At 48.2% G+C, this 15406-nt stretch overlaps 1 pseudogene; it reads left to right on the top strand.

Annotated features, from left to right (window-relative positions):
- The first annotated feature begins 6188 nt into the window (after positions 1-6188).
- Positions 6189-15406, top strand: part of LOC119363568 — a 21437-nt pseudogene continuing 12219 nt past the window's right edge.

Raw genomic sequence — 15406 nt, forward strand, 5'->3', positions numbered from 1 at the left:
GTGATTTGCCAAGTAAGTCGCTTTGTCAGGCCTGTTGGGCTGCAAATCTTTCAAGACGAGGAGAGCTTTCATTCGGCTGGCCGAGAAAATGGCCCATCAGTAATGAGAAATGGGCTGTACATTTTTAAAACGCATCAAACCGGCAATTAGTTTCAAATATCTTTTTTTCATTTCGAGATTTTAAATTACATTAATTTTTATGCGTGGAGAATTTGTTGGATTTTATATTGATATACATTTATTTTTAAAATCAGTTTGAATGTGAGTCGAAATTTCGGGATTAAAAATAGTTTGGACCGCACCGAAATATGCAAAATTTCGTATAATTTTTTAACCGTGGCCACAATATGGGCTATAATGCTAACAAAAAGAATATGGGCTAAAAAAACCTTAAAATTAGCAAATAGGCTGTAAATTATTAGAAATAATGGTATATGGTTTGTATGCTGTTTTCCACATATTTGAGGCTTTCCTAAAAAAAGGTTGACGCACAAGCAGTGACTGTTGGATGTCCATCCAACGGCCGTCGTGCTTCTTCAATCTCTGCTCTTCTTGCTCCCGCTGCTCAAATAAGCGCCGGTGGGACTGCCTGCTCCCTCCTCCCCGCGGTCGGATGTGCTGTCGCGCAGGCCTCACCGCCCCACCATACTCCCATCGCTGGCCTAGCCATCCCTCTACTCACCCACACCTGCTGTTATTCTCCGGTAACGGCAGACAAACCAGTAAACCCTCGTACAGTCGTACTCCCCTCCGCGTGGGAAACAACTGCCGAGTCTTCCCTGCCTCCGTGTCGTTCCCTTCCTAGGCCTCGCCGTCGTCCACCGTCCTGGTGCTCTCGGCGCGGCCTAGTCAACGTGGTCAACGACGGACATGCATCTGAAGTGGACTGTACGTGGAGAGGCCGACAGCTGGGTCCACGGCCGCATGCAAGGAAATGCCTCCTTATTACGCGCAAAATAATGATTCCTCCACCTGACATCAGGGACCCACCGAAAGGGCCTCTGTATTTCATGAAAAAATGTTACCACCGCTGACAGCTCGGACCCACCAGCTATATCTTCGCATGCAAGGAAGTGCCTCCTTATTACGCACAAAAAAAAGAATACTCCCCCTGTTAGCTAGGACCCAGTATAGTGGCAGGATGACTTGTGGGCCTACTAAGTTGACGGGGACGGAGGGCTTTGTCAACTTAGTCAATATGCACGATTCTAGCTCCAGTGACCGTACGATGTCCATCCAACGGCCGTAGTGCTTCTTCAACCTCTGGTCTTCTTGTTCCAGCCGCCCAAACCAGCGCCGGTCGTGCCTCATGCTCCTACCTCCCGTGGCCGGCTACGATGCGGCGAAGGCCTCACAGCCCCTACTACTCCCACCACTGGCCAGGCCATCCCTCTACTCACCCACACCCCATGTTATTCTGCGGCGACGGCAGCCTCACACCGCAGCGAACCAGTGAACCCTCGTACTCCTCTACGCGTGGGCATCCACTGCCGCGTCTTCCCCGGCTCCGCGTTGTCCCCTTCCAGGGCCTCGCCGTCGTCCACAGCCCTCATGCTCTCGGTGCGCGTGGTCAACATGGTCAAGGAATGGCTTCCATCGGACGTGGACTGTACGTGGAGAGGCTGACAGCTGGGTCCACGATCGCAGCAAGGAAGTGCCTCCTTATTACGCGCAAAATAATTATTCCTCCACCTGACAGCGGGGACCCACTGAACGGGCCACCGTATTTCGCGAAAAAAACGTTTCCCCCTGACTACTGGGACCCACCAGCTACATCTTCGCACACAAGGAAGCCCGGGCAAAAAAACGATTCGCCCCCCTGACTGCTGGGACCCACCAGCTACATCTTCGCAAGCAAGGAAGTGCGTGAAAGTCGGAACTCACCTGGTCAAAGCGTACGTAGCGTTGTCATTCTGGTCGTGAACGTCTGTGTACATACTGGTCGTTCTAGAGGCACGCACGTGTCATAGTAGAGGCGCACACGTGCCGTAGTAGAGGCACGCATGTAGCATGTACACGTACGTACAACGGCCAGGGTGCAAGAAAGAAAATACGGCCATGTACGTACATACGGGCGGGGTCTCGAACGCCTACTCGCGCATACGTACGGCCAGGGCTCATGTACATGGCTGGGTCAGAACGGAGAAACATCGTCGTCGTCGTGTTCATGGGGAGGCAACGGAATGCGTCGTGTTCATCGGGAGGCAACGGAACGCGTTGGAGCCAACCGGCTTGGACAGAACAGGCGATGGAAACGAGGCCTGGCATACCGCAGAATGGAGGAAACGTCTTTGTGTTCGACCGGCCACGTTCGAAATGGGATCTTGTTCATTGGGAGGGGTCTGGCGTACCGCAAAACGGAGGAAACGAACCTCCTACGGTCGAAACGGGGGTCCTGTTGATCGGGAGGGGTGTGGCGTACCGCAAAATGGACTAAACGGACTTGTGTTGGAGCGCTACGGTCGAAACGGCGGTCTTGTTCATCGGGAGGGGTGTGGCGTACCGCAAAACGGGACTCCACGGGATACTGTTCATCTCCACCGTCGACCTCCTCCAGCCTCCACGGGCTACCGTCAACCTCCTCCAGCCTCCATGGGCTCCTGTTCATCCAGCCTCCACCGCGCGCTACTCCACCGGCTACTGTTCAACCACCCCTCCACGGGCACCCCTCCACCGTCTACTGTTCATCCAGCCCTCCACGGGGTCGTCCTGTTCATCCAGCCCTCCACACCACGGGGTCTTGTTCATCCAGAGGCAACGCCATCGCTCACTGGTCATCCAACCCCCCCGCAACGCTCACTGTTCATCCAGAGAGGCAGCATCGATTGGCTTCAGTTAGCAGCAGTAGCAAAGGAATCGCTCGATCGGGTTCAGTTAACAGCCATCGTTCGATCGCTCGGGTTCAGTAATGCGTAGCCTGTAGTGCAATCACTCGGGTTCAGTTATAGCCCAACGCCTCGCTCGGGTTCAGTTAGAGCCAATGCCTCGCACACATGCACGTACGTGTACGAGAGAAATGAGCATCGCTCGGCCCCCGACGACCCACCGTAACTGGGAACTCCCCAAAATTTTCCTCGCCCTCGCTTCTACCACGGTTTTTTCCATCATGGATGGCCCAAAGAATGTCATGCAGCTGCGTCTCCGGCCCGCCCAGGACGAAAAGCCCATTTTCTGTCATGATTTTTTGTCATAGAAGTAGGAGCCACCACATCTATGATGATACCGGGTTTTGTCACAATTATCGTCATAGAAGTGTCATATATATGACAGAAAAGTTTCGTTCGGCCCAAAATGTCACGGATGTGTCTTTTTTTGTAGTGCTAGTATCCACTATCTTTTGAGATTGATGTTGCTATGACTCTGCCATGCTTAATGCTTGTCACTTTGGGCCCGGATGCCATGGTTTTTAGATCTGAACTGTTTATGTTATCACCATTATATTCATGTTCTAGATCCGATCTTGCAAGTTATAGTCACCTACTACGTGTTATGATCCGGCAACCCTGGAGTGACAACAGTCGGGACCACTCCCGGTGATGACCGTAGTTTGAGGAGTTCATGTATTCACCGTGTGCTAATGCTTTGTTCCGGTTCTCTACTAAAAGGAGGCCTTAATATCCCTTAGTTTACAATAGGATCCCGCTGCCACGGGAGGGTAGGACAAAAGATGGCATGCAAGTTCATTTTATAAGCACGTATGACTATTTACGGAATACGTGCCTACATTATATTTATGAACTGGAGCTAGTGCCGTATCGCCCTAGGTTATATTGTCTCATGATGAATATCACCCAACGAGTCATCGATCCAATGCCTACGAATTTATCATATATTGCTCTTGCTAAGTTACTACTATTGCTACTGCTATCGTTACTGCTACAATATCACTGCTATCACTATTACTGTTACCGTTACTACTGCTGCTATCATAAAAACTATCATACTACTGTGCTACTAATCATTCTGCTGCAGATAATTAATCTCCATGTGTGGCTGAATTGACAACTCAGCTGCTAATACCTTCAAATATTTTTTGGCTCCCCTTGCGTCGAATCTATAAATTTGGGTTGAATACTCTATCCTTGAAAACTGTTGCGATCCCGTATACTTGTGGGTTATCACAGCACTAAGCCTACACTTTGTTGGACTAAGGGCATGTTTGTTTTGTGTCCTCGCTCCAACATGCCTGGCCTGGACCTTGGCTGGAAACTGCCTGAGCAGTGTTTGGTTTCTGTCCACAGTATCCCAAAGCAGCCTGGCCTGGTGACGAATGTCTTACTTAGCCTGGCGCATAAACTAGGCATATTGCTTAGCCTGGCCCGAGGCCATAGAAATTGGATGCCTGAGCATCTGCCTGGCGCTAATGCTAGTCTTGTCGGCTACTTTTTTCGGGTGAACCAGGCCTCAAGTCAATGAGTTTTTCCAATAAGCTTTCTTCAGACCAGGCTGCATCCAAACACCTCATGCCTAGCCAGGCACAGATCTTTTGAATCTCAGGCTATGTCCAGGCGTTCCTTTTTGTCAGGCACGCAAGCAAGGATAAGAACCAAACAGGCCCTAAGAACTAGTGGCAACTATGCTACTGGGAAAAGTACCACGTCATCTCTGTTTTTTCGAGTTAATGCTGTCATCGTGGTCAAGAAATAGTTGTAGGAAATGGGGTTGGATTAATGAGCTGCTCGCCTCGTTAAGCTCGTGCTCGTTAAGACTCGGCTCATTAAGCTTGTTAAGCTTAACGAGCACAAAACCCTCCTCGACTCTATTCATTTAAAGCTTGTTAAGCTCGTGAGCGCTCCCGAGCGCTCGTTAACAAACTACGATGTGTTACAGTCTACGAGATGAGAGTGTAGGTATGGTTTTTATGAAGAAAGATGGTGACTACAGGAGTAGGTACACTAATATGCTGCCTCCTGTGGGCTAGGTTGGGTCGATTATGTTGATTAACATAAAATGTTGTAACAAAGATGAAAATATGTGTTGTGATGTACTAACGAGCTTGACGATCTGCTCGTAAAACTCGTTAGCTCAAGCTCGTTAAGCTTAACGAAGCTTAACGAGCTTGAGCGAGTTGAAATCGGTCATTGGCTCTGTTCATTAATAAGCGAGCTTTGATTTTAATGAGTCGAGCAATCGAGCATTCATTATACTCGGAAGCTACGAGCTTTTGGTCCATCCCTCAATGGTAAACAATTAAGACAAAATCACACATTTGTCTGTGTCATCATCATCTCTTATCTGTCTCAACCGATTTCTTCGATAGCAGTGGCACACAACAATAGGCTTTAATCCTTCCTGCCGTTTTCATACCCAAAGTGTTCCACGACAAGATTTGACCAAATGTCCACATGAAGGTTATCATACCAAATTGGCTTCCCATTCACATATGCCTGTTCCATCTAGTACCAAGAAAATAACCACATGCATTGAACTCCATAGAGAAATTCAAACTGCGGGAATCAACATTGTGCAAGGCAAACATCCATCAACCTTGATTCAAGAAATTAATTATCCCTAATAGGAACCCTAACAAACCTCTCTCAAAACCCTAATCAACTACCGTCGCTGCAACAAAGCCGACCATCAAAACACGTTTCGATCGGCAATGCGGACTCCTATATGTTAGGATCATGGATCAACCCATCAAGATGGAGTAAAAATCGCCTCATTTTCGTTCGAAACATGGGAAAGAGAAGTGAGGCAAGACGACTTACCATATACCGGTGGGTCTGTGCCATCGCTCGACGAATTACGCCCTTGGTGTCTTCCTCTTCCTTTACCAATAGATGTGATCAAGGCGCCTCTAAACATAAAACTAATCGATGAGAGGGCTCATCTGCAAAAAACAGCAGCGACTCAGTGACAACACGGGCCAAAATGTAGAAAGTGACGATATGAGTCCATGTGAGCAAGTACAATCGTCGTAACATGCCATTCTTTGAATACAATGACCAAAATGACCATGATGAACAAGTTTTTTTTTGAGGCAATGATGAACAAGTTTAATGACCTGTAGTGCATTTTACTAAGTTGACACAAGCCTATGTGACCCGTTTCCACTCATTCAACTTTTTGTTCGTTCCATTTATCCAAATTTAACGTGCTCTCTTTCCGCGCTCAACAAAATAAATAAAAAACCCAAAAACCGCGCTCTCTTCGAATCGAAATGAAGAAAAAAAACCCACCTCGTCCCGCCCACACCGCCGCCCCAAATACCTAAACCCTCGCCGCCGGCGATCTCGACGGCATCCATGTCGCGCTGGAAGGAAAACATTTATCCTGCTCCGCCCCACTACGGCAGCTCTTCCAACCCCTCCCGACTGCTCCCCTGCAAGCGGCCGCTGCAGTCTCCATGCCCGCCGCCTCGCCGGCCGCTTGCCGATGTCACGGGCAACGCCCTGCAGCAGCCCGGATCCGCAGGCGGCGTGGAGGGCATCGATTACGGGTACATCACTCCCCTCCCCAAGGTGCCCAAGTCTTGCGGGTTCCTTCTAGAGGACGACGACATGGACGAGGCGTTCTTGCTTGAGGTGGACGCCATCTGCGAGGAGCACTCGCGGTCCATGGCCGGGAAAGATAAGGGCAGGGAGAAAGATTCGACGGTGGAGCGAGGGCCGATCGTTGTGGCGGCAGCAACCCACGCCGGACCAGAGTGCGGAACGGTATACCTTTGGTCCTTTCTAAGTTGTTTTGAAATTGGAAATAGAATAGGGAGAGCCAAGGCATATCCAAATTCGTTTATGCAAAAGATTGATTTGTTAGGGAGAGATAAGAACCGACGAAAGGAAATGCTGACTCAATCCGAGGATAATCTGTTCTTGATGTGTTATTCCGATTAATTAGGATTGCCTAGGTGGTAATTTCAATAAAGCGCTCACTTCATTATTCTCTTTTTTTGATTGAATTTAGCTTGAGGACGCATTCTGGACGGAGGCTGCCATTTTTGAGGAGTGTGATGCTCAGCCTGCTGCCAAGAGCCAGGATGAGGAGCTGAAGGAGATGGTGGAAGAGGAAAGCTCGGTTCTGTCCTGTGGTGATGATTCGTTTCTGCCAGCTATATCCATCGCAGATGACTGTGTTAAGGTATGTGAATATCCATGGGGCATGTGTGCCTTTTGCTTTCATTGATCTGGTGGGGAAACTTTGGAAATTCTACGAAGTGCTACTCCCTCCGTTTTCATAATGGAATTCTTGTCGTGGTTTTAGTTCTAATTTGAACCCGGTTCCTTTAAATCCGAAAGCATTTGTAACTTCCTTTAAGTCATGTTTTCCCCTACCTAACACTAATGTAGAAGTGCAAGCTCTAGCCAATGCAACCAAAAGACCGATCTGATGGAAGAGACTAGGCAACACATTATACGTCAACACCCCCCCTCACGTGTGGCTCCCTCGGGCCTAAACGTGGACCGAAAGTGGGCTGCAATTTAATTGCGCCAGCCGGGTCTTGAACTCAAGACCTCTTGGCTCGATACCATGTAGAAGTGCATGCTTTAGCCAATGCAACCAAAAGACCGATCTGATGAAAGAGACTACGCAACACATTATACGTCAACAACTAAGAATCTTAAGAGAATAATGTTGGTTTTGTGAAATTAGAAGTGAACTAGGTAGCCAGTACATTGCAAAGGAGCTTATCACGTTGTCTTCTTTTGAGAGAAATTCAGTTGGAGGACACTTTCTGGGAAATCAATGTCAATGCCATCAGCAAGGAGCACCATGTCACATCTTCTGAGATGAACCAGGAGCACTACGTCACATCTTCGGCGATCAACCAGGATGAGATAGATGTGGTGTACGTAGAAGATGGCTCAGTAGCATTATGTGTTGATTTCCCTCCAGTAATATCCATTGCGGAGGAGGGAGGAGAGGTATAACTTTGCTTCTTAATTTTAGACAGGGGAAAGTTCTATAGTTTTGGGGCATCATGGAATTCTTGCTTCCTGAATCTTGGAAGGAATTGAGTAGGTTTGGTCTGGAACCAAATAACTAAACCAGTTTATTTGATTACTCTTCTCTTGGAGATATTAAGGTTGTTGATGCACTCTTGGGGGAGGTCGATGTCATCCATAAGGGGCAGGTTGCCATGTCTGCTGCCAAGGGCAAGGAGGAGCCTGGGGAGATGGGACTAGAAATGGAGGAAAATGAAGGGTGTGCCCCAAGGAAGTACTATGAGTATTTGCACTCCCTAAACGACAAGCAGAGGAAAGCTGCATGCAGTGATGTTGCTGTTCCGTTAATGATCGTTGCAGGTCCAGGAAGTGGAAAGGTACAATTTTTGTCTTAATTTGGATAAATTGTACTCCCTCCGTCCGGAAATACTTGTCATCAAAATGAATAAAAGGGGATGTATCTAATATACATCTAGATACATCCCCTTTTATTCATTTTGATGACAAGTATTTCCGGACGGAGGGAGTACAATATACATTTCGTGTTTCTGGATACAATATCTTAGTTCTCATTACAGTGAATATGTATAATTATAATGTGATTAACTCTTTCCACAATATTGGTTTTCCCAAATTCGATATCCAAAAAGTCAACTAAGACCAATAATTTCTGTTGCTTGTGTCCACTGAGACCAATTGTTTTCGTGATTTACCTTTTTTTTACTAAGATGATTTAAGAAAAATAAGATTATCAGTATCAGATGAGTTAATAAGTTCGTATCTTCTGTTCTTATAGCTGATATTATTTTCCCAAGAATGTTATAGCTGATATTATTTTCCCAAGGATGTTATAGCTGATATTTTGATGCAATTAATTATTGATTCCAAATGAAATCAGAACTAACATGATCTGTCCCATTACGACAGAAATCCTACCTACAAAGTAAAATATATTCCATGAATATTATTTTTGCTTGAATTCACATCTAAAAATGTGCACCAATTATAGTAGAAGAAACTCTGCACAAAGGTTGCACCATTTATTCCCAAGACAGTAGCCTATATCCTTCCGGACAGTTAGAAGAACAGAAAGCAATTTACTCATATGTTTCACTCTTATTTGTTTGTCTGTTTAAGTAACTTCATATCGTATTTGCAAACTTCTTCTGGCGCACTAATGTAGTGTTCAAGAAAATGATGCAAGTGCAGTCCTTGGATTTACATTTTTAAAACGGTCTGAATTGTGTCTCTTATCTGCACACAGTTTCATTATGCCGTGACTTAAATATAATAAGATGGCACTCTTTAACTGAGCTCCATAGACCTCTTATCTTGTGATCATTTCCGCACTTTTATCTATATTGACTTTCTTTGTAACTGGCATGACTCAAGACTTCTACAATGGTCGGCAGGGTTCTCACATTGCTCAAAGAGGTAGAGTGCGCTCTTTCATATGTTCACTACAAAATTAGCATGTAGTGATATTTGAAGGTCACACAGTCATATTTCTCCGTTTATTGTACGACCAGGGAATTCCACCATCGAACATCCTTGCTATGACATTCACAACTGCTGCTGCCTCAGAAATGAGGGACCGGATAGGGGCAGTGGTCGGGAAGGCAGTTGCCAAAGAGATCATAATAAGCACATTTCACTCCTTCTGCTTGCAGCTTTGCAGGACCCATGCTGAAAAGTATGCATTTTCTGTTGTCAGATATTGACTTAATTATGAAGTAACTTAATGGGATAGAACTGTATAAAAATGAAGCTAAAAAAATATTATCCTCAGTTTTACTTATGAGTCAATATTTACTTATGATGACTCTTTTCACCTGTAGTAAGTAGTAACCATGAACTAGATGTCAGAGATGCATTAAACTACCTCTTAGTTCTTACAATCATTTTTTTCCGAGAAAACACCAAGGAACTTTGTGTTTCATTGCATTGAAAAGATAGAGTTGGGTTACGATCCTCCTAAGAGGCCGAGTTCAAACAAAATACAGGGAAACTAGTGTACATCCCAGGTGGGCGGTGTTAAGCTTCATGCACTAGCCAACACAACCAAAAGTCCGAACTGATGGAAAGGGCTAGGCAATCCACATATACACTTCAACACCCCCTCTCACGTGTGACGTAGAAAGTCAACACATGGATAGACTCAGAGGTATGGCTCGAGAGGCCTATACGTGGACAAAGGGGGGCAACAATTTTTTTGGATAAACTGCGAAAGCCAGGACTTGAACTCAAGACCTTAGCTCTGGTACCATGTTATGCTTCATGCACTAGCCAATGCAACCAAAAGTCCGAACTGATGGAAAGGGCTAGGCAATCCACATATACACTTCAATAGGTGACAGGGTGACGCGAAGGCCATGAGCACCAGCTCGTGCCCACTGCTCGACTTCGTCCTTGATCCTGGAGACCAGGGCATGAATCAGAGGCTGGGCATCGTCGAAGACGCACTCGTTGCGCTGCTTCCAAATCATCCACGGTGTTAGGAGGGCAATGGATGTGAGACCCTTGCGCAACTGCGTAGGCGTGTTCTGCTTGGCGTTGAGCCACCAGTCCATGAGGGATTCTTCCTCATTGGGCCGGCGGTGGTCATCCTGAGCCAGGCGAGGATCTCATGCCAAGTCTGCCTGGCGAAGGGGCACTCCAGGAGGAGGTGACGCATCGTCTCGGGGGCCTGGTCGCAGAGTGGGCATCCGGGCTGGTATTGGAGTCCACGCCGAGCGAGGCGATTAGCAGTCGAGCACCTATCTTGGTTGGCCAACCAGTGGAAAAACTTCACATGCAGCGGTGACCAATTTTTCATATGAGCTTCCACGGGAAGCAAGTCGTGGATCACTGGAAGGTGGCGAGGTAGCAGGAGCTAGCAGAGTAGGTGCCAGTGGCCGTCCACTACCAAACAAGCTGGTCGGGGGCGTCCGAGAGCAAGAAGTGCTTGATCGCCAGCCAGACTTTCAGATACCGGTCAATCTCGTGTATGCCGAGGGCCCTGTGGATGTCTCGTGCCCAGTTATGCCCTTGTAAATCTTCAGCGACGATCCGAATCTTTACGGCGGCGCTTGGGGATGCAGTTGTAGAGGGCTGGGGCGATCTCGCTTATCGACTGCTAGTTGATCCAGCGGTCCTCCCAGAAAAACGCAGTTAAGCTGTTTCCGATGGTCATCGTGGTGGAGGCGAAGAAGAGCACCCGTTCCTTGGTAGACAACTGCAGCTCCAAGCCACTCCAGTCGCGCTCATGATCGGTGCGCGAGAACCAAAGCCAGCGGAGCCTCAAGGCGAGGCCAACACACTCTAGGTCTTGGATGCCGAAGCCTCTGTGCGTGATGGGGCGGCAGACACGACGCCAATTGACGTGGCAGAGGCCACCGTTGGCAGCTACACAGCCAACCCACAAGAAGCTGGGTTGAATCTTCTCGATTTTTGACGAAGCGTCTTCTTTGGCGGCGTGAAGGCGAGGAGCTGGTGCTCAGGAATGGCACCCATGACAGATTTCACCAACGCGAGGCGCCCTGTTTTGTTCATCAGTCTGGCCTTCCAAGCAGGGAGTCGCCCGACGATCCCATCAAAAAGGGCTTGTAATTGGGCTGCGGTAGGTCGTCGTGTTGCGAGGGGGATCCCGTGGTAGGTGATCAATAGCTCGACAATAGGACAACCTAGTTGCGCGATCACAGTCGTCGCCTCATCAGTGTCACAATGCAACGGAGCTCTTGGCGTAATTCACCATAAGGCCAGAGGCGCGGCCGAAGAACTTCAAAATTTGGCAATGATGTCGCTGGACGAACAATGGTAGGAAAGTACCACGTCGTCAGCGTACAGAGACACCACGGGGATCGAACGTCTAGGGTGCAGCTGAGCCATGATTCCCAGGTCGATCGCGTGCTTGATGAGCCATTCTAATGTGTCAACATTGAGTGCCCGCGACGGCGATTACTCTGGCGGAGCCCCCGGCGGTGCCAGATAGGGGCGCCCGGCTCGCCATTCATCAGGACGCGTGTGCTCACCGATGATAGTAGGATAGGGATCCACTCCAGAAGTCTATTCCCAAAGCCATATTGGTGAAGGACCTTGAAGAGGAAGGGCCAAGACTCGCGGGGCACCTGGTTGGTGAAGGATCCAGGCCGATTGCTTGACTAGAATGAAGTTGTCATGTAGACTTCGACCGGCGATGGACGTGTTTTGGCTTCGGCTGACAAGGCTATCCAGCTTTGGGGCTAGGCGTAGTCAGAGGACTTTGGCAAAGATCTTGGCCACTAGGTGGATAAGACTTATTGGCCGGTAGTCGTTTGGTCTTTAGTGTGCTCGCATCTGCGTGCTTTGGTAGCAGGGTGATCAGCGCCTGGTTGAGGCTGCAGAAGCCATGGCCTCTCATCTCATATAACTGTTGGAAGACGTCGACAAAGTCTTGTCGCACCATACTCCAACAGGCCCACAGGAACTTTGTGGTGAAGCCATCGGCCCGATTGCCTTGCGCGTGGGCAGACGCTTGATTGTCTCCCAAATCTCCTCAGTGTTGAAGGGAGCGTCGAGGTTGTCAAGGTCACTGGGCACGATCAGCTCCAACAAGTCCACCGTGCAATCGCAGTCGATGGTGGTGCACAGGAGCACATCATAGTGCGTGAAGGCAGCTTCCTTCATGCTCTTGTGCTCGGTGATCACCTGGCCGTCCACGGTGAGGCCAAAAATCTTGTTCTTTAGCCGGCGGAAAGAGCATTGCCGGTGGAAGGAGGTATTGACGTCACGGTCCTTTCAGATTGGTGATCCGGGCGCGTTGTCGAGCGAATGTGTGCTCCATAGAAGCCAAGCCAAGATAGGAAATCTTAAGCTGCTTACGGAACCAATCCTCTTGCAGCGTCAACATCCGGTCTTCCTGAGCCTTGTCAAAGCGCGAGATGAGCTCGTGTGAGATGGCCATCTTGTTCCTATTGTTCCCGACAGATCGGGAACTCCAATTCGTCAACTTCCGTGCTGTGGCTTGCAATTGAATCCTCAGCTGGCGGAAGGGGTCGACGTCATCGATCGAGCTCTAGGCCGTGGCCACCCTCTCGTGGAAACCATCAAGGCGCAACCAGAGATCCTCAAAGTGGAATCGCCGATGTGCAGCCGGTACAGGGGTACAATCCAAGAGCAATGGCCTGTGGTCAGAAACCACCAATGCGAGGCATCGAAGGTGGCAAGCGGCATGGGCGTCTTCCCAGTCAGCAGTGCAGAGCACCTGTCAAGGTGCACCACGGTGGGTGGGTGGGGGAGGGGATTGCTCATTCGACCATGTGTACCGGCAACCATTGAGATATATTTCCTTCAACGTGAGGTCGTTGATCAGCCTTCGGAATCTGCCCATCATGCTCCTATTCAGATTGCCATTATTCTTGTCTTTGTCGTGGTAGATTAGGTTAAAATCCCCGCAAAGCATCCAAGGTCCCTGGCAATCGCTGCGGACGTCGCATAATTCCTGAAGAAACACAATTTTATCTTCATCATCCTGCGGTCCGTAGACCACCGTCATCCACCAAGGGGCATCTGAGCCTGTGGAAACCTTGGCAGTGATCGTGTTCGCGGAGAACGCCGGGTCCGTGATAGTCACGGCCTTGCTCTTCCAAGCGAACCTCTTACAATCATCTCTAACTGTAATTTAATGTCTCACAAAGTTGTTAATGGAAAAGTATGTGCAATGCTATATCAATTTGCTGATCTGATAATTTTCTTGTTTGTGTTTTATGTTCTCATTTCAATACACTTTCTCTTTCTTGCAGTTTATTAAGTCTACAAGTTGTTGTGAACTCTTAGATACTTGTTCTTGGCTTATTTTGTCCCTTTTTTTAAAAACTAATATTTCTACAACATTTGTTTGAAGGCTAGGGCGCACATCTGAATTCATAATATATGGCCATGGGCAACAGAGGAGGGCCATTATTGAGGCAGAACGCCTGTTGGAGCATGGCAAAAGTGATGGTTTAGGAGATGCAGTTAAGCAGTATGATGGAGATATTAAACATTCTTTTAAAGACAAAGCTAAGAAGTGGTTTAAGTTTGTTACACAGGTGCCTTCTACTTCTGAAGATTCATCACTATCATTTTATAGTTTTTATTTCCTTTTTGTTTTGGTGCACCTGAAGCTCTATGAAGGGATTGGGCAGTCTCTACAGCATTTTGCTCCTGCAAAATTATTGTAAAGCCTCACAATAACTTTGCATCTACCCAAAGTGTCGTTCAGATTCTCCTTATATATGTATATATATTTGTTACTTGCCACCTTCTGCACAATCCACAGCGCATAATATTGAAGGAACTGCTTCAGTATGCTGTGCAGACATTTTTCTAAAGGCTTACTGCATATAGTGGATTATTCCTAGTCTTGTTGAGACGCCTGAATTAATTCAAGATAAAGTATACAAAGTTCTGCATATAGTAGAAAACAAAAATACAAAGGTTTTGAATACACTTGACATACAAAAACTAACTCTGAACAATCACTTTAGAACCAATCAATTAGGACACAATTACAAATGTCTTATTAATAATTTTGACAATTACTAGATCCCAAAAATTATGTGAAAACTCTGGGTAACTATGATACTGGTTGAAGCCTTGAAGGTGCCTCACAAAACCATAGGTGTGACCACATGCTAAATCTGGATCACATTTAGCTTAGTTGTGAATTGATATGTCCATAGTTAAAAAGGCACACCTAGGTGGGTGCTTAAGTGCACCTAGGCTCTAGGTGATAGCAAAGCGCCTTGCGCTTAATCTGCGCATAAGCATGCGCTTTGGTCAGAAAAGTGCAAGGCGGTGGCCATAAGCATAAGCATAAACATGCACTTTCTAACTGTCTTAAGTGTGCCTAGGCTCTAGGTGATAGCAAAACGCCTAGCACTTTTTGAACTATGGGTATGTCTCACTTCACGGGTAGTCATGGGCTGAGTAAATTGCTGAAAGCCACCACATTGTGGCTAGAGTACTGCAAAACTACCGCTTTTGCCAAAAATCACAAAAGACCACCAACTCTGCGGCAAGTGAGTAACAGATTGCACTGATTCGAAATTTAGTTGCGTCTAACAGAAAACTGACGGGTGGGACCCGTCTGTCTGGGATTATGTGGCGAAGACTAAACCTAGTCGTTGTTTGACCTGCTGAGGTGGACAGGGGGCCCACCTGTCAGCCACAGCACCGAGGTCATCCACACCGACGACTGGTCCAAAGTGAGCGCACGAGCGCGCTGACGGGAGGCGACCGCACATCCGCCTTCCCTTGTTGCAGGAGAAATGGCCGCCACTCGAGCTCCTATGCCGCCGCTTGACCTCCAGTGCCGCTGCTCGAGGGTCAAGCCGCCCCGCGCCCCCGCTTGCTGCGTCGCCGGCGCTTGCCGCGCGTCCAGCGCCCGCGCCACCGCCTGGCGTCCGCGCCTGCGCGTCGCCGCCCCGTCTGCATCTGCAACGCCGCCGTCGCGCCCGTGCCTGCAGCGCCGCCGCCCCGCTTCCCCGCGCCTGCGCGTCGCCGCCCCGCCTGCGTCTGCA

This window comes from Triticum dicoccoides, chromosome 2B (assembly GCF_002162155.2).
Source record: "Triticum dicoccoides isolate Atlit2015 ecotype Zavitan chromosome 2B, WEW_v2.0, whole genome shotgun sequence".
Classification (NCBI taxonomy): domain Eukaryota; kingdom Viridiplantae; phylum Streptophyta; class Magnoliopsida; order Poales; family Poaceae; genus Triticum; species Triticum dicoccoides.